This window comes from Lepidothrix coronata, unplaced genomic scaffold (assembly GCF_001604755.1).
Source record: "Lepidothrix coronata isolate B3197 unplaced genomic scaffold, Lepidothrix_coronata-1.0 Scaffold4, whole genome shotgun sequence".
Taxonomy (NCBI): Eukaryota; Metazoa; Chordata; class Aves; order Passeriformes; family Pipridae; genus Lepidothrix; species Lepidothrix coronata.
This window is the reverse complement of record NW_016690184.1, coordinates 1,993,817-2,014,291: the sequence shown is the minus strand read 5'-3', so window position 1 is coordinate 2,014,291 and position 20,475 is coordinate 1,993,817.

Below are 20,475 nucleotides of genomic sequence, written 5' to 3'. Positions count from 1 at the left end.
TCATATGGATGTTGAATAGCTCAGAATTAGGAGCGGATCAGGAAATAAATAGGCGTGTGGTTTTACCTTCTTGCATAAGGTATGTTACATGATTGATGGTGGTAGAAGAGTAATTCAGTATGGTCATCTGGATATCCTTTCCAGTGGTGTTCACAGCCTCACAGGTGAAGAATTAGATGTGCTGGACAACCTATATTCTGATAGCTTTGAATCATATGCATGATAAGGACATTTAGTCCTCTTTTTTTCTCATTGCTTTTGTCCCCTTGCATGAGTGAGAAAATAAAACTGAGGAGTAAGGATACCTCACTATTACATATTACCTTGGTTAGATGGAAACAAGCATGTAATGCATTAGGAAATGGATGGGGGAAAGCATCACTCAATAATTATCTGATGGAAATGTATTCTTGTTTGTTTTGTAATTTCTAATGCTGTCCTAATTGATTTAGCATAAACAACAGATTTATTTGGCACTCACAGTCATATTAGATACATATATTTCTTCAAATACTGATATATAGAGCATTTATGGGTAAGGAAAGTATAAAATCAATTATTCACAGGTGTTTTTCTGTTTCTCTATCTAAGAAGCTATATCCTTAGGGTATGTCTTTACAGTACTCCAGAATCAGCTAAAATGATCATGAAACTCTGTTTTGGTTAAATGTTTTGTATAATATAAATGTTCAGCTGCAGTCATTTTAGCATTGATCATTCTTGATTAAAAACTTCTGTCAATCTTAGAGTTGAAATCCATAAGGAAGTCTCACTATGTGTTCTTCATTCTTTGCTTTTTTTTTCTCAGCCAAAATTAAATTAGAATTTCTTTCTTAATGTATTTTATATTGCTAGAATTTCTCTCTTTCACATTATTGGGAAAATTTATGGAGGCTAAATTCAACTGTATATGCTGGTGTTCTATAAGATTCTGCACTATAATAGTACATTCCAAGATGTCAGGTACATCTTGGTACAGCTTTTATTAAGGGTAGCTGAAAAGTTGAGGTTTTAAACAATCTATCACTTAGTTGAATAAATTTTAGTGTTTTAATATCCAGAGTTACATATAATTTTGTTCTGGGAAATTAAACTTCTGTGTCTGAAGCTTCAGTTCTAATTGTAATTTTTCTTTGTTGTTTCGGATTTGGACTAAAATGACGTTTTATACTGACACCACAAACTCTCAGCTAATACTGATGAGGTAAGGAAAAGTGTGATTCTCCTGAGAGAAAATTTGCTTTACGAATCTTAGGGGAACTTTGGACTTGTAATGTGTTGACAAATTCAAGACAGAATTTCAGCTGGAGTTTGGATACCAAAGTAACAGATTTATCTGTTAGAAAGTGAGACCGACAACTCCAGGTTCCTTTGGCAGTATTTCTTTACTTATTTGCTTGTTTTGATGGCAAGAAAAGTTCACTGCTATTTCTGCTGCTAAGAAGATGTTGAAAAAGTCAGTACTACTTATGCTATCAGTAGAGGCTGTTGATGACATTAAGAAAGTTCCTAGTAGTCAAATGACCTTGAAATTGAAGCATTAACCAGAAAAAATATGTTACATAAATTACTGTACAGTGTTTAGACACATAGAGACATAGAATCAAAATCATAATGTATTCTGCCAAAGAAGAAACACCAACTAATACAGAGAGAAAAAAAAATTTCAGTAACTGAAAGCTACAGGGAGGATGTGGAACAATTATATCAACACTAACAGTGTTCATTGAAACTCAAAAAGCTGAAATGACTTCTCTTATATACATATTGCCTATCTTCCATCTATAGACTCAAACACTCACTCCAAGAGTGCAGTATTTAGCTTAAAAAGTATACCCACAAGCTGCTAGAAAAGGGAAAAACATTTTGGTACCACTTTTATTCCATGCTCCTTTTCTCAGCTTAGTTCACTGTCCTGGTTTAGGAATGGTGTTCCCCTATTTAATACTCCCAGTGAAACACTCTGAACCATGTGCTGCTTGCTCACTCCCCCCTCCCCCTTCCCACTGCAGAGGGCTGGAGAGGACATTTGAAGGCACAAAAAGTAAAGATCATGAGTTGAGATAAGAACTAAAAGACACACCTTCTCCTGTCCCCATAAAATGAAAGGAGGTGGTATAGATTGACCTCCAGGTCCTAGCCACTCCCCCACCTGTCTACTGGAAAAATTAACCCTGTCATGGCCAGAACCAAGACATTCATAAACAGTTGGACTATCATAATCAAACAGTGTACAGGAGATAGGAATGAATCAATACAGCTTCTGTGTCCTTAAACTTCATGTCATAGTAAAATAAATAAATGAATGAATAAATAAAATTTTACTTTTATCTAAACTTTTGTCTCATGCTTATCGTGGCCTTAGCATGTTTGGCAGACCAGTCATTCAGTATTCTCAGAAAAATTGTGATCCTAAGTTAGAAGGATAAGCTAGTAATAAATGCAGGGATTTGAATTTACATATTGATTTTATTTTTTTATTTTATTCTTACTTTTTTTCATTCCAAGATGATTTGAGGCTTTTTCAATCAATTACTTCCTGCAGATACAACTACAGATGTAGATATATTTCTTGTAGATGATGCAAACAAGGGACAAACTACTGTATGTTGTTTAAAACTTTAGTAAATTCATTTTCCTTAATGTCAATAAAGGGACAGTTCAGATTGTGTTTCATAGATCTGAAGAATTTGCCCTTTTTTCTAAGGAACTATCTTATTAAAAATTCAGTAATACTCCGCCTCCTCCAATAATTCTTGCAGAAAAAAAATGCCATATTACATGACCAGTTCTGTACCAAGGTTTAATGCTCTGCCATAGAAAATACATGCTGTAGAGACTGTGATTAAATTCATACAAATGTACTCTGACAGTTTTTTCCTCTAGAAAAGACAAAAGAAGTTAAGCGGTTACTAATGATTCTGATGATAACACTGTGAAAAGGGCAATTTCCCTACCTCAATATAACATAGGCTAATAATGTTAATGGAATTATTGCAAAGGGGATTCCATTTGATTACAATGGACACAGGATGTGCCTTTTGAGCAAATTTTACCATTTTCTTTCCATATTCTTCTAGATGTCTTGGTAAGAGAGATTCTTTTGTGGGATGAAAGTATATCTGTATCATCCAGGGACTTGAATTTGAAAATTGCAGGTATTCATCTGTTAGAAAGTATCTGTTAGACTTAGATACTTATATTGCCAGTAGCTGATAGATGCTTAAAATATATACATGGATCAATGTCTTATTTATATGTCCAGTCTTAGCAGTAGAGCATCTATTATTGCTGAGTTATCGAATCAATATTATCAGCTCGTATCAGTTTGGCCTAGACTTTTCAACCAGGCCTGCTTGCACAGATTTTGGCACTTATGTTGATGGTCCACTGAGTTATGAATGAAAGATATAATCTATATTTTGATGTTGTCTTGACTATGTACTTAGCACCCTAGAGAGTTGACTAAATGAATATATATATACATATATATATATGTGTGTGTCTGTGTCTGTGTGTGTATATATATTTTATCTACCTATCTACCAGGAAATGAAGACTTGTTTTGCTTTAAAGGCACATAAACATAAATTCCCCTATTTATTAGCAACTCATTACAACAAGGTTTGATTAATTATTGTATACAAAAAATGTTTCTGTGGAGCAGAAGATTGTATTGACAATTGTATCACATTCTTCATAATATTGTGGTGTTTCATTTTATATATAAAACATCATAAAACAATCCTTCCTGTTGTATCTTTGCATATAGTGCAGTACAATATTAAATGGACCCATACCATTTGAGTTGAAAACATTAATTTTTCAATGTCAGTTTTATCCTTAGGGGCTACCTATAGTTTGTGTTTGCATTTTTCAGTCAGTGTAATTTAGAATATTTGCAGATTCACTTTCATATGTACACACACTTAATTTTAATGATGGGCTAAGTTATAGCAAGATATTCTGTAGAGGTGAGGGGAGGGAATAAAAATTTGTTCAATGGTTGTATGTTTGCAGTAATGCTCTTTTTAGTAAGATACCAGAAAAAAAAAAAAAAAGTAAAAATTTGTTTACAGACTTTTGATTATAATTAGTAAAAAAAAAGTATTAGCAGTTAAGACATTTATTTCATCAGAGATGGAGGCAATAGTAACCTCAGGAAAATGATAGCATCCATGCAATTAGTGGCTGTACGATTGGCAGTGGAAGAATTATCTTTTCTTATAACTTTGATCAAGACCGTTGGGGTGGTGAAAAACACATGTGATTCTAAGGATACAAGAGACTGAGATCATGAAAGGGACTACAAAAATAAATACTCCAGAGCAAATTTGATGGCAGCAAATGTGTCTCTGAGGAAGGAAGAAGGAATTATTCTTACACTGAAAAGGAACATGAGTCTTGCTCTGTTGTTCCTACAAGTCAGTCTGAAGCTATTCAGCTCACAGGCCCTGGTGACAAAATTTTGGAGGAAGATCACAAAGGGGTAAAACATATAAGGTGACGCATGGCCTCGCTAAAAGGAAGGATAGAATGCAACACTGGAGAGGCAGGAGAGTATGAAATGCAAACTGTCCTTGCCAGTGAAACTCCAGCAGATCAAGAAGTTCCTAGGAAAGCTCTTTTACAAAAAGTTTCAGGAAAGTTTTACTTCAATGAGTTCCTTTACTTATATAAAAGTGTTCTTTGCCTGGCTTCAACGATCAAGGTTTTTTTAAAAAAAATAATAAAAACCCAAGCCAAAACAAAAAAGTTCTAACTTCCGTTCCTGGGAAGATCCTGGAACTGATCCTCATAGAAGCAATGCTAAGGCACATACAACACAAGGAAATTATCCGAGACAACCAGCATGGCTTCACTAAGGGCAGATCGTGCCTGATCAACCTGGTGATCTTCTATGAGAGATTGACTGCAACAGTCAACAATGCAACACTGACTGATATCATCTGCTTAGTCTTCTGTAAGGCCTTTAACATAGTCCCACATCACATTGTTTCCAGATTGAAGAGACCTGGATTTGAAGGGTGGACTCATCAGTGGATAAGGAATTGGTTGGATGGGCACAGAGACTCAGACAGAGTTGTGCTTAATGGTTCTATGTGCAGGCAGAGACTGGTGATGATTGATGTCTCTCAGGGCTCTGTTTTGGGACAGGTACTCTTCAATATCTTCATCAATGACATAAACAGTGAGACTGAGTGCACCCTCAGTAAGTTTGCAGATGACACCAAGCTGTGTAGTGCAGTTGACACACTTGTGGGATGGGATGCCATCCCACTTGAGAAGTGGGCCCAGAGGAACCTAACGAGGTTCAACAAGGCCAAGTGCAAGGTCCTACACCTGCGATCCCAGACATGAGTACAGGCTGGGAGATGAACACTTTGAGAAAACCCTAAGGAGAAGGAGTTGGGGTTCTGGTGGATAAATATCTGGACAAGAGCCAACAATGTACACTTGCAGCCCAGAAAGCCAGCTGCCAGAATGATGGCCTCCAGGTAAAGGGTGGTTGTTTATCCCTCTCTACTCTACCCCTGTGAAACCCCACCTGGGGTACTGCATCCAGCTCTGGAGTCCTCAGCACAAGAAAGATGTTGGCCTGTTGGAATGGGTCCAGAGGAGGGCCACAGAGATGATCAGAAGGCTGGAGGCACCTCTCCTACAAAGATAGCTGGGGTTGTTCAGCCTGGAGAAGAGATGGTTCCAAGGATACCTCACTGCAGCATTTCAATATTTAAAGGGAGCTTATAAAAAGAGGGGGCATTGTTTTTTACCCCAGCAGTAGTAATAGGACAAGCAGAAACAGTTTTAAACTGAAAGAGGAGAAATTTAGATTAGATGTAAGGAAGAAATTCTTCATTGTGACAGTGGTGAAGCACAGCAACAAGATGCCCTGAGAAATTGTGGATGGTCTGTCCCTGGAGGTGTTTAAGGCCAGGTTGAATGGGGTTTTGAGTAACCTAGTGGGTGGCATCTCTGCCCGTGGCAGGGAGACTGAAACTAGAAGATTTTTATGGTTGCTTCCAACTCAAACCATTTTGTGATTCTATGATTCTATAAAAAATATACCAGCATATTTAACAGACTTATTTCAAAATGTACTACCAGTAATGTAATTTATTCATGGTCTACATGCTCTGTGCATACAATAGATATATTGTAAGAATAAGATCCCATTAAATTCACACCTAGCAACCCAAAAATGTAAGGGAGCATTGAAGCTAAATTATTCAAAATGTTTTTTACCAGAAAAATATTCTGACTGTAGCTCTTTGTGATTTTTGGACATCCTACACTTCTATGAAAACTGTTGTTATGATGGTTAGATACAGAACTTATTGTGTCACTGTATTACACACAGGGGTCCATAAGCAGGTTCTTCCACATTTACCAATCATGACAAAATGCTTTATTTTTCATATGTATTCTTTACTGAACGCTGAAAAATTTTAATAATTTCATCAGGATCATAAATTTAATATAGTATGGTGCATTATGACATGATGAGAAGGCAATCTTTGCAGAAGTAAACCAATAGTGGATATTGTTTAACTTAAATTTTGCTGTAGGTACTTTAAACAAACTGAGAAACAGATGACTGCAGAAGTTGAATAGAGCCCAATACGTTTATTTCCTAAAATATCTTAAGTTGTATGAGCGAGAATCTGCAAGAAACAGCTACAACCCAGACATTGGACACCACATTGCAGAACGGTACAAGAAGAGTTTGCTTGTTAGTTGGCAACTGCTGTCTATTTAGTCTTTATATAGTAGTTAAAACACTAATTTTTTTTTTTTTTAATTCACCCTGGACTTAGAAGCAGGTGTGAGAAATTCCTTTCTCTCTTGGCCTTCTCAGTAACCTAGATAAAGGATACTGGTTGGTCATCAACTTAAAATTATATCTGAAGAACAATACAAAGAAGTATTGCAAATAGATTTTTTTATTAACAAGATTTGAGTGACTTCATACTCAACATATAAGTTGAGCTTTTAATATGTCTGAAAAGGGACATGAGAAATCCAATCCTATGGTCAGCAGTGAAATTCTGTTAATGGTCTATGGAGTAAAAGGCATTACTTACTCTGGTATGAACAGGACCGGTAAACCTTGGATTAGTTTGAATTTAACTGTTTTTTTCAAGAGTAACATAATGAACGATGACAAAAAAAAAACCCAAGAAACAAAACTGAAACCAAACCAAACCAAACAAACCAGAATCAAAACCCAACAACAATCTGAAAACCATTACCTCCTGTCTCAACAAGGGATAGTTCCTATAGGACCTTTATTTTGAGCAATTCATCTAATCTCCTACAATACACAGTTACTTCTTACAAACATTGTGCAATACAGTAGTCCACAACAGGCATAAATCAACAGGAATCACTCGACATTTGTCTAAAGTGTTCCAAAGCCAGTTATTAAGTTTATGAATTACTTGTGATAATCTATTTGAACACCATCCTTATAACCTACCAAAGTCATAGTTCGCACTTTAACTTTTCCAAATTATGCGAAAAGAAAACAGAATTCAAATTTGAATTTTTAGGCCTTACTAGTTTTCTGAAATGCATGATGCTATCACTAAAAAGTCAAAATCTGACAAAAGTTAACAAACACATACTGATATCTGAAAAAGCGGCTGTAACTCAGTGAAAAGATGGGTGCAGGGTGGAAATTAAAATCATAAGAAAAGCATAAAAAGTATTGGAAGAAATGGTCTTGGTTGCATATAAAGAAATTTAAATATCATGGGGATATGTATAATATTGAAGGCTCTATGAAAAAATAAACTAAGTATTGAAGGCATTCATAGGAGGGGAAACAAGAAGAGACTTTCACTTTCATCTCTTTCACCGCATTTTGATATCTAGCCTTCAAATGTCCAGGTGGGTTTGGCTAGGTGCCTCTTATTTATCAAAATATAGTTTCCAACACTGACACTAGCATATATTCTCCAGGAAGATCATGTGAGCACAGATGCTTTATGCACTCCTTTGCCCATATTTCTCTAATACCCACGGTTGTTTTTTGAGGATATTCGTGCTACTTCTCCTCAGTAGCTCTCCAATAATCTGTTTGGTTTATTTTCAATTTTTTTTCTTTAATCCTACTGGTACCACATTTCAGAAATTCATCAGGGAAAGAATAATTTTCTTTTATCCGTTTTAAATAAATTATTTATTTTTTACTAGTTTCAGATAATTCCATTTAGTTTAAATATGGTGGGATTTAGACATTAACATTTTTGTTTTAATCCTATTCATCATTTCACAATTTTCCAAAACTCAGTTGTATTCCTCAGCCGTCTCCTATAAAAATTGAAAAGTTCTAACCATTTTAGTCTTTCCTCATAAGGCAGCTGCTGCACCTCTCTAACTATGGTAGTGGTACTTCTTCTAAATGTGCCTCGTCTTCCTTGAGATCCTAAGAGCTGCACACAGTGCTCACTTTTCAAAGTATTTATATGCAGTAAAAGTAGACCCTACTTCTATTTTCATATCTTTTTAAATGAAATACAATTTCCTTTCACTTTTTGGTGGTGTTGTTCTGTAGGAATGTTTTCAGACACCTGTCAAGAGCGTTCTTAAGATCTTTTTCTTGAGTTTCAACTACTAGTTTCAACTTCAGCATCATAAAAGTATGGCTTGGATTATTTTCTCCTGTCTTACATTTGACATTCATGAAAACAGATTTGCTACCTTTTCATTTGTTCATTCTTTTCATTAGGTCCTGTGCATTTACCTTGTCATCAATATAAAGTGTGAATTCTAAAAAATACCCCATAGTATCTATTGAGATTTTGTTGCACACTGTCTTCTTCTGATGAGGTTGATGAATGAGTGCTAGTACCAAGGCAACATCTGAAGAGCGCTGACACCTCTGTGATTTGGAATTTCTCTCCACTGAACCACCTATTTCTTCATAACATACTTTTCTCTCTCTACAAAGAACTTCGATAAAAAATCTCTGTGTAGTTTAAAGACTTTAAAAGTTTCGATGGGATGCAATGGTGATTTAACACCATAAATTGCTCAGCTCATGGCTCTCATGAAAGCAAAAATTATTCAAATCTAAACTTGCAGGTAAATAAATAAAAAACAATGCATTTAATACATGTAAACACCTTAGAAGAAAAGTATCATATAGAAAACTCTCGAAAAAAATAAAATATTTGACATAAATCCATCTGCTCACTGCATCAGAGGCCTTCAATTGTAAGCCATTAAATTATACCAGTTCCAATACTCTGAGGAACACCATTTTTGATGTTCTCCGTTTGGATATTGAGCCACAGACTGCAACTCTTTGGACACAGTTATCCAGATAATTCCTTATCCAGTGAATAGTCCATCCATCAAATCCATATCCCTCTAATTTGGCAACTCAAATGTTGTGTGGGAATCATGTCAAAGGCCTCACAGAAATCAAGGTAGATGACATTAGTTGCATAATGACCAATGCAGTCACTCTATCATAGAAAGATGATCAGATTAGTCAGGCACGATTTACCTTTTGTGAAGTCATGTTGGCTGTTTCTAATCACTTTCCAGTCCCACACATACCTTGACATAACTTCCAGGAGGACCTTTTCCATGTTCTCACCAGGTATAGAGATGAGTCTGACTGGTCAGTAGTAGTCCTCCTTTTTCCCCTTTTTAAAATGGGTGTGATGTTTCCCTTTTTCCACTCACTGGTTACTTTGCCTGACTGCTATGACTTTTTCAATACGATGGAGACCAGCCTAACAACTACATCAGCCAGTTTACTCAAGACCTTGGGGTACACCTCATCAGGTCTTGTGGACTTGAGCATGTACAGGTTCCTCAGAAATACAGATAAAATAAATTAAATATGGGTTAAAAAAATGGATAAGTGAAATACAGATGAGATACTGACAAAATAAATACACTTTGTAAACATAAATAAGCAATTTAGAAGCCATTTTTGATGTCTGTAGAATGTAAATATACTGATCTAAAAATAACATCAGTATTGTTGCAAATATCTATTTCAGGCCCTAAAATCCATATAATACCAAGAAATAGCCTCATTTTTGCAACTTTTTGAAGACATAAGACTTCCAATTATTGGCAGTTATATGAGAAACTCAAAACAAATTCAGTCAAGCTTGTAGAATCTCTGGAATTTCTTAGAAAAGTTTGTAGGGTCATTTAGATTCTTGTTTATGGATTTAATTTTGTTTAGAAGTTCTACCTTATGACCTTAGTGCCATTTTTGAGACCCCACTGAGAATTAGTGGCATGAGAAGAGTGGCATTCTTGACCTGATCAGTTCATGACATTTTGCTACTGTCTATGTGTCAAATTTAATGGCTTGTGACAGGTCAATTAAAGCTAAGGAACTCAAGGTTTCTATGACAGGTTGGTTGTTTATGAAGTTGTTTATGTGTACATAATGTAATAATCTGCATAGTTAATTTATTATGGCTGTGAACATTACATTTGCTTATGTAAATTGTACCAATTTGCTCTTCAGATAAAAATGGATATTGATGGATTGTTTTGATATGCACAGGTTGGCCCTGACTAGAAATTCATCTGATTGCAATTCTTTGCTGTTTAGTTTCAGATAGCAGAGTACATCTGCATGTCAGATCTGAGGACTAAAGTCAGTGAATACATGAAAAACTGCTTAGGTCTTGATACTAGCAGAGTTCGAACTTCTGTTTGCTGCTTAGAAAGAAGAATGAGTAAGAGAGAGGATTGACTGACCACCTGCACAGCTCAGTGCCCAAGGTTGTCACCAATAGATATTGGGCAATTACCAAGTGCATATATTCGAGTTTTATAAATACATGTTTCAGGTAAAACAGTTTCCTCAGAAAAGATTGATAACGATGTAGGTCCAAAACATTGATTCCTAGAATGTGGGAGACTTAAATTTATATGTGTTCCACAAAGGGTGATTTTAAAATAGTTGTCTACTTTTATTCTGTAACCATCATAATCACTATATCACTGGACAAATGGGGGAACACATCTTTCCATTTTGTTTTCTTTCTTTTATTCCTGGCATATAGCTACCTAAGTGTATATATCTAATGTGGACATGGGTTTATTCTTTTTCCTGTTGAAGAGTTAGGCTTCTCCTTTCCTTTTAGGTGTACTCCTCGGTATTTATACGTAGACATCTTTGATAATTCTTCATTTAACTTAGCCCAGGTATCTATGAATTCTTTCCTGAACCTACATGAACTTCTCAGAGACTTATAAATCTCTTCTGGAATAAAGGGGTATTGTGGGAAAACAAGTAGAAGAGTTGTTAGATTTTTAATGATATATAAAAGCTTCTTAGTGGTTTACAATTGGCTTAACCTGAACTAACCCTGCCTTCTGCTGAAAGGGATTCTTTCGTGCTCTCATTCTTTTATCAGCACTTGAAATCAGATGAATCAGATCGTTTGTCTTTGGTGTTGGTTATTTTTTTCCCGATGATTAGTTTTCAATCATAACTGATCTTGACTTGCTGTAGGGCCCCATGATGGGGCTGAAAGGAGGCAGCAAAAACTAGCTGAGAAAAGTCACTGTTATTTTCAAAAAAATACAACCTTATTTTGGTTTAAGCAGATCATGATGTAGTCCCCTGGAATGTACTCAGGACTTCCCCTTCATGCTCAAATAACTATAGCCAAGCCCAAAATTTTAATCTGTTTACAATGAGAGTGTATCCTGTTCATTTGAGACCCAATGTTCCCATGTCTTTATTATTCCTTTATTATACAGATGTAATGAAATATATATTGGTCACCACCTTGAGGTTACTCAGAGAATCAAGCAATATAATGTGTGGGTCATGCTTGTTAATTGCAGTTTCATGTTGTGACTACATCACACCACTTTCTGAAAACTAATGGCTTTCAAAAGCTTCTGCAGGCTATGCAGGGTCTTTGTATTAACCTATAATATACGTATTATGTCTCAGCTCCTCTGTTTTGCTCTCTCTCTCTCTCTCATGAACATAATCTTGCAGATGATGCCAGTGGCGAATTCTGAGCCGGTGTTTCTTTTTTTAAGTGGGAGGCAATTACTGATAGGATGTAATCTGTTGGATTTCATTCCTTACCGTGACTCATTAAAGCCTACTTTACCTTCTGGAATACTAGAAAGACTAACCCTTCCCCCACATACCCTTTAAAAAAAATTAAAAATATTTACTGGTGACTATCTGGCATGTAATGCAGGGTAAACAGCCCTTTCTAGAACACCTTGCTGTACATTTTAATTCGTGAGATCGTGCCAGACAGAGGAGGGTCTGTAAAAAATTAGCACTTGCATGAAAAATACATAGTGTATTTGCTTTAAGATGAAGGAACAACAATTAGGTGTTGCTCATATTTTTATGTAATAAACAGAAAATTATGTTGTATATGGTTAAATATAACCATGCTTATTTTCCATCTCTTAGAGTGCCTTCTGCTCTTATTCATAAAATGCAAATAGACTAATTTCAGTGGAGAGAGGGTGATAGGTAACAATCTGCTTATGTAAATAGTAAACTTGCATACACTTCCTAATACATTTAAATAAATTTATCATGCATGTCAACAGCAGAAGTCTATTGCACTTCAGACACATGAAATGCTAAGTATTGCAGAATGAAAGCTTTCGAAATGGCACCTTCAAATGGCTATAGTCAATTTTATGCATTCTTTAACTTTCCCAAGTACAAAAATTAATTATATAAATTTTTAAAAGCCCATAGATTTTAATAAGCTGTCAGTCATCTTCTCTTTACTGTTCTTTAAAGCTGATCTCTTTAATAGAAATAATTCAATATTAAAATTCTCCCAAAATAGATAAAAAAATGTGGTTGTTTTGAACTGGAATGTGGGGTTTTCAGCATTACATGGCAGAGGCGTTCCACAGAAATTGCACTTTCTTTTAATATTTATATATTATTATTATTATAGCATTTATTTTACCAATTAAACATAAATAATCATACATAAATAAGTAGTGAGTATATAAACAGAGTTTCTATGAAGAGTCAGAGTCTATAGGATTTAATCCTGTGACCAGTATAATTTTCTCATAGCACTTACTAAATATTCTATATACTACTTGAGCTCAACAAGGGAGTGATGTTTAAATAAACCATATGGTCTTCCTATAAAAACATCAAGCAACAAGGTTCCTAAATTTTATTTAAGATTAGGCAGGAATCTAGAAAAGCATTAAAAAATGCGTATAAATACCTGATTGGAGGTTAAAGAAAACGGAAAAAAACTCTTCTCAGTGACATTCAGTGACAGGACAGGAGGCAACAGGCACAAACCAAAACATAAACAGAGAGATATTCTACTGTAATAATATCAGATATTTTAAAATCACATTTCTCATTTCATTTATGATTTGTTACATATTAAAAAACCCACCAGCGGCAACAAAGTATCCCTAACAATGTCAGGCAATTTCAGGGAATTCTGAAAAGACTGCTGGACAAATAAACAGAAGAAAAATCTTTTATCATTTCTAGGTAGAAAAAGAAGATGTCCTTGATGTTCATTATCCACAAAGTGATGAGGTGAAAAAACTTTCCAGTGGAGTATCATCACATTTAAGTGATCCCAGGGGTCATTGTCAGAGATTTTATATTGGTCCCTGTGGACGTAATATCTGACATGTAGCAGTCTTTATGCCTTGTGTGACTGATATATCATTTTAAGCCAAATGACTTATGTCTTGTATTGATAAATAAAGTCCTAAATATCTACTCTGTCTTTACAGTACTCTGCTCAGCTTCTTTCCAAACATTTAGCTTTCAACTCCTGGTCTGACCTTTGTGTTCGTTAAATACAAATTCTTAATATGTTAGCTTACTGGTAAAAAATAATTAAATTAATAATATGTTTTCTTAAGACCTCTGCCAGATATGTTTTCCAATGCTAAAGATCAAAAGGATAGTTGAGTATGTACAGAGACTCTGAAAATCCATATTCTAGTTTCACATCTTATTGATGGCAGAGTGAACATACACAGGTCCCCAGCTGCAATATGGAGATTCCTCATCTATGAAATGATTTGAAATGGGAGATGTATAAAAGGCTGTGAATAAGTTAAGACAAGTCCTTATCACTATATGTTTGCTTTACGTTCATATTTTTAAAAAAAAGCAAACATAAAATTTTCCCAAGGGAACATCACAGCACAGCAAAGGAGATATTCCTGAACAAGACTTTGAATTGGCATTATTCTGTAACTCCTAGGAGAAATTAGCACTCTCAGTTATTCACATAAATAAAAGTATGGAAAAAATTATTTATTCATGATTATGTAACTTACAAAGCAGGAAACACTAAGGTCAAAACCCCTCAGATTATTAAAAAATAAATCTAGAGTTTTTAAACACACAAAACTGCTTATTCTTGAATTCCTCTTATTCTCAGGAAAGCTTTATGCTGTGACTGAGTTAAATTTTGAGGTCCATCATGAAAATGTAATTATATATAATTGCAGGAGAAAAAGTTTTACTTCAAGTGATATAGGATTTTTTTTGTGTGTGATCTGGAGATTAGATTTCATATGGTCTATAATTTGTCAAAAGTAAAAAGAAGACTAATTACAATCATAGCACTGAAACTGTAATGGTAAAAGGAAGAGATGGAAAATAAAGTGTAATTAAGTTCTAAAGAACTATTCTCTGGATGCCAGCACAAAACTTCTATCTTCCCCAATAAATTTTCTGTGCACAGAATAAGATAGACTATTACCCCTAATGATTAATTTCTGACTGTATTCCACAGATTAAAAGACATGGTAGATGAGATGGGATGGATAAATCATTCTGTCTGGTTAGTAAAAATTTCATGTGTATTTGCATATCTAAAAATATGATCCCATCGCTATAAGACTATGACAAAAGCTTCAGGTTTAGTTCACACAGGTATCTGCTACCAGAAACCTGAAAATTCAAGGACAACTGAGGAGAAGATCAAGTTTGATAAAACAAACTTTCAGTTCAAAGTAGTTCATATGGCCTTAATTCAACAAATCAACTCAAATAATGCTATAAACAAGGCTACTTCAAAGATCTGTTGATCTTCTGCACTATCTGTATGAAAAAGTATCCCACAAAATTCTCAGAGCAATGCTCTGTGGATGTGAGCTATCTTGTATTGTATTTCATTTTTCCCATAATGTTTGCTGATGAACAAAAAAGGGCATATTAAAGGATTAATTAATATTTGAAATTGTAGTCCTGTAGTCCAAGAAATATACTAATAACTTTCTATAACTAATAAAAGATACAGACTTTTGGCACCATTGAAGTCTGAAGGATTGTTTAGACTTGTCTTGGCCTGAACTAAGTTTAGGTAGTTTAAGGAGTCATAATAATTGTTTTTGTTTACAAATGGCTTGTCTTATTAATCTTCTCTTTGTATTATACCAATCAGCTTTTTGGAAAACTCATCTTTATAATCCTGATCCAAACTTTGTCTTGGTATATGTTGTTGCAGTGGTTTGGTTTTTTAGGTCTTCCTGGTAACCAGGTCGGAACTAGGAAGTGGCCATGATCCCAGTATTCCCTATGATATTTTTATGTAAGCCAGAGTATAAATAAGATGGGACAGAAGCCTCTTCCTCTTTTCTCTTCCAGCGAGGTTTGGAGATGTCAGACTCCCGCAGCTGGTCTTGCTTCTATGGGGGAGCTGGGGCCTGGTTGGGCCTGCAGGGCCTGTTTCTGCTGATCCAGGGTCCAGTGGCAAGGCGGCAGCATTGGGCATGATTGTGCTACCTCAAGGAAAGCGTTAAGGTTTTCTTTAGCTAGTTTTTTATTGAGTGTGTATATCTGTTTTTTTTTTTGTTTTGTTTTGTCCCTTTTTCCCTTCCCCTTTTCTGTTTTTGGGTGTTGGGGGTTCCTTTCTTATGTGTATATAGTTTTTGTAATTGTATATAAATGTCATATAAGCATAAATATATTTATATATTGCTTTAGCTTTCTCTTATTTTGGTTCTCTTGATTTTTTTTCTTTTCCCTTGGTTTTGACGGGGGAACACTTGCGGTGGGGTTTGGAGTCTTGGTAGGGAGCCAGCTCTAAACCACCACAATTGTTAAAACATGTTACACAAAGGTAAAACTGGATATATTCCTGAATTTGTATGCACTTTGTTAAACACACTCATACATTTGGAAATTAGTTTTAATTAATTAATATTAACGCCCATGATTTTTCTCGAAGTTCCATGCAAACCAGGGCTTTCCTTTCAGCACTGAGTTTAATGTAAGGACTATGCTACTTAGCAAGAGTTCCTTCAATTACTTAAATACCTTTATGATAGGGTCTGTGGTTTCACTGTGCCTGTGTATTATATGTACTTTTATTGCATGGGTTTGCTTTTAATCCAAATTTGGAATGCTTTCTATAAGATTATGGGGTCACCAGAGTGGAAAAAGTAAATGATAGAAGCCCTCCAGCTTACTGGTTGTTTGTTTGCTAGTTTTTGTTTTCCCTCCTCAAGTTTAGTGAAAAGCATTAATCAGATTGATTTAGTTTGGAGCTCTTTGTGAATAGCCAAAGCTTAGGGATCCTGTTCTCTTCTCTTTTGCACTTTCCAAGGGTGTTTTATGCTTACTTTTGAAATTGTCAAGGTGACTGTTTTTAATTAACAGGGTTCTTTGACTCTGTTAGTCTTAGAATTTGTGGTTAGAAATATGTTTGATTCTCTCTGGAGACTCAACATTTAGTGTTAAATTAATGAAGACTAAAGACTTCTACTGATGAAAATAATTATTGCTTATTTAAGAACATATGCAAGTAAGTTATCTTTAACTTCTTTTCCTAGTTTTGGTCAAGGATGTGAGGAGACAGAGACTGGAGCTGTGTGGGCTTTTTCAAATTGTTATTCTGTATCACCCACATCATCGCTGGGGGGAGGAAGTAAGGGATTTTCACTTCGGAGAAGAAGAGGGAGTGGCTTTGAGTGGAGGAAAAAGGTGGCGTGTGGAGGGTCCGCAGCCCTTTTGTCCTTTTCTGGGGTAGCAAGAGGCAAATCGAGCAAGCCCACCAGCTGGTCTAGACTGGAGGGTTCATCCACCATTGTTTTTCTTTGTCTCGGGCTTGGGGAAAAAATGTGTGTACGAAGGGTCCGGGGACCATTTTGTTTCTTGTCTTGTGATGCCGGTGCAGTCTCATCACACTGAGTTGGACTTAGTGAGCATTTTGCTTGTAATCACCCTCTTTTTACAGTGTTGTTATTGGTATTGTTGCTGTCAATATTGTTGCTGGGGCACCAGGGCAGACCCAGCTCTGGGGCATTGGTCACATCTCTGGATACAGGACAGGTTGAGGTGCTGGCCCATGGACTCACTAAGAGGTAGTGGGGTTGCAGCTCAGGCTGGTCCATATATTTCAATGTTAGTCAATGCTCTTCAGAAATAAACTAAGTGATCTGGGAAACAAATGAAAAAAGAAAAACTGTTTATAACAATTAGTCTGCATAAACTCATTAGAAATGCTTTCTGTATCCTTTTGGTGTTCAAAATTGTCACACTTGGGCAGTTGTGCTCTTTTATAGAGTTTTGTTATATAACATCATAAAGTCATGTTCAAAATATCTAGTATGGAGGTTTTCATAAATAAAGGGTATTACTGCTGATAGAAATTTCTTCATGCCATCCTGCTTATGGAACCTGTGTACATGAGTTCATTTGGTCATCAAAATAAGACACCAAGATGATTGAAATTTTTTTCTTAAATGAATATTTGGTTCAACCTAAATAATTCAATACACCTAGTTCTTATAAAACATTTTTCGTAAGTTGTTTTCAAAGGTCAATAACTTCTAGTCCTTTTTTTTTTTTTTTAGGAACAAAATCTGAATCCAATCATCACTTCCCTTAAATTTGGCCATATGAAAGCAAATGTTGTAGTACAAAATACAAAAAAGCCTGTCTAGCTTTGCTCTGTCATCTTACAAAGTGACAGGTTCTACCAGAGGGCTGTTCATTCATGTCCGTTACCTACAGGCAGAACTTGAATGATAAACTTAGCCTAGATGCCTCTTTATTAGTTTAATAAAATGATTTTCTCAAAATCCGACAGAAAAACACTAGCAGATGTGCAAACCTTATTGTTCCTCTAGGTCATTTCCATGATCTCACTGAACTATTTCAATCAAAAGTAAATAAGGAAAAAAAGTTTCCAAATTAAATGATCCAACTCTTACACTTAAAAAAATTATAAATTTGTTTCTGATAAACAGTTTTAACATGTTAAAACTTGGATTATGTCATTGGCTGCATTTTTCATTGATAACATTTTACTGAGTTTTTCACAGAGTATCTGCTTTTAGGACAGCACAGGGAACCACTGGATTTCCTGGTAGGGGGACAACTATGACAGTTAAGTTGCTTCTCCTGCTCAGGCAGAGCTGTTCCCTGTGTTTCAGGGGAACTTGCAAATCCTTAGACAGAAAAAAAAATGCTGAAATACATGCAGTAAGCAAGGCAATCTTATCATAAATTGTATTTACAAAAGCTCATTTAAAATACACTGTTTCTGTAAGACTTCTTTTTTTTTTTGTTGATGGGCTTCAACCAAACTGTATTATCTGAGTAGTTCATGTCTGAAAGTTGTCAAAATAATAGAATTAACATTTGGATTGAGAGATTAAGACTGCCAGACAATGTAAGGCCCAGTAGATGAGCAGGTGACTGACTACTTTTTTTCTATTCTGTAGTCGACAGCATTGTGTTAATGTTCAGTATATAACATGAGGTCTTACAAAATAAATTTCAGAGAACTATTCTCTCAAACTTACTTGAGACTTCAAGTCTAAATGTATATTTAGTTCCATGAAGTGCAGTCAGTTCAAACAGTCCTTCATATACATATGCAAGTATGAAAAAAAGTTTGTGATGCAAATTCTACAATGCAATGGAAAAATGATGTTTTGTAAGTGTTCTAATCAGCATTTCCTGCATGCAAACAGTATAGGCTATTCTCAAATGTATAACCCATTATCAGAAGCTTTAAGAACATTAATAAAAATTCAGTATATGCATCTCCTAAATTAGGACCATTCTGTATCAGAATTACTAAAAGAGATTTCACAAAACCCAAATAACAAAATTCATTAGAAAAATTTACTAAAAGATTGCACAACCTACATTAACTAATTACCAGTTACTGTCTCATTTTGTCATTCCATTGAAGATATGAACTGCTATACCAAATTTTTACTCATTAAGTAATGTGGTAGTGATAGTACAATTCTGAACATGAACAATTATTAGAGAATCATTCTGAAAATAAAGATATCATTTTAAACTTAATTGTAAACAACATGCAATAAAAGGCATGTCAATTTTGATTAAAAAAATATCAAGCATTACATACAATTTTTCCTGTATATTTTTAGAACTGTTGTTACAAAACTCTGCATAATCTAACAATGATGTTCAAAGAGGCTGAAGGAACTGTGTCTGTTTAACTTGGAAAACAGAAGTCTTGAGACAAACATCAGTTGAAACACGGACAATTACAAATAGATATTAGGAAAATCTTTTTCACAATGAGAGTTGTCTGATGCTGAAGCACATTGCCCATAAAGGGGTCTCCATCCTTGGACTTATTCAAAACTCACAGCATTTAGAAGTATGCTTTAATTGGGTAAGCTTTGAGCAAAGGTTTGGAAAAAATGACCTCTGAAAATCTGTGCTAACCTAAAATACTCTATGATTCTAAAATTTTCAGTTTTATTATTTTTATTTTAACATCAATTAAAGAAAAAAATTATGTAAACCTGAATCTGTTTAGCCATAGTGGTGGCCACTAATGTTCTGGGATTTTTTAGAATAAGGATAACTTATAAAAGAGTATAGTCACATTTTAGGAATCCAAGCATTTTTCAGAACTGGGTTGTTCTTATTCAATTCATAGGTAGAAATACAATACCAGTGTCTGCCCAGATATGCTTCTAAATCTATATTTAGATCCATGAAGAAAGCCTATTTTCAACTTTAATTTTTTAAAGGTGCATGGAAATAACAACCTTCACTATGGTCAAATTTATCAGTATTGGGGTAAGATTAGACATAACATTGAAAATTAAATAGATATATCACCCTTCACACATAAACTCTAAAAAGTATCTTGTAATTCACTCTAATAATCTACACTTCAGAGACACAATGAAATCACATTCTGTCTTATACTTTCAAAGTTAAATACTACAGCTATTATATTATGTTGCAAGGAAGAAGTACATTAGGCTGTTACTAAATTCTGTTTTGCACATGAAAGGAATGTTTTAAGGACCAGCAAGAAATCATTATTACTAAAAAATATCAGTGATTCCAAAATGCTGCATTGAGGTAACCGGTAAAAAGCATAGTAAAATGAAAATGGGAACATTCGTCATCTATTAATTTTATTTGTTTAAACAACAGCTCTAAAAATAAAAGATAATCACTATATGCATTCTGTAAATACTGTATGATATATA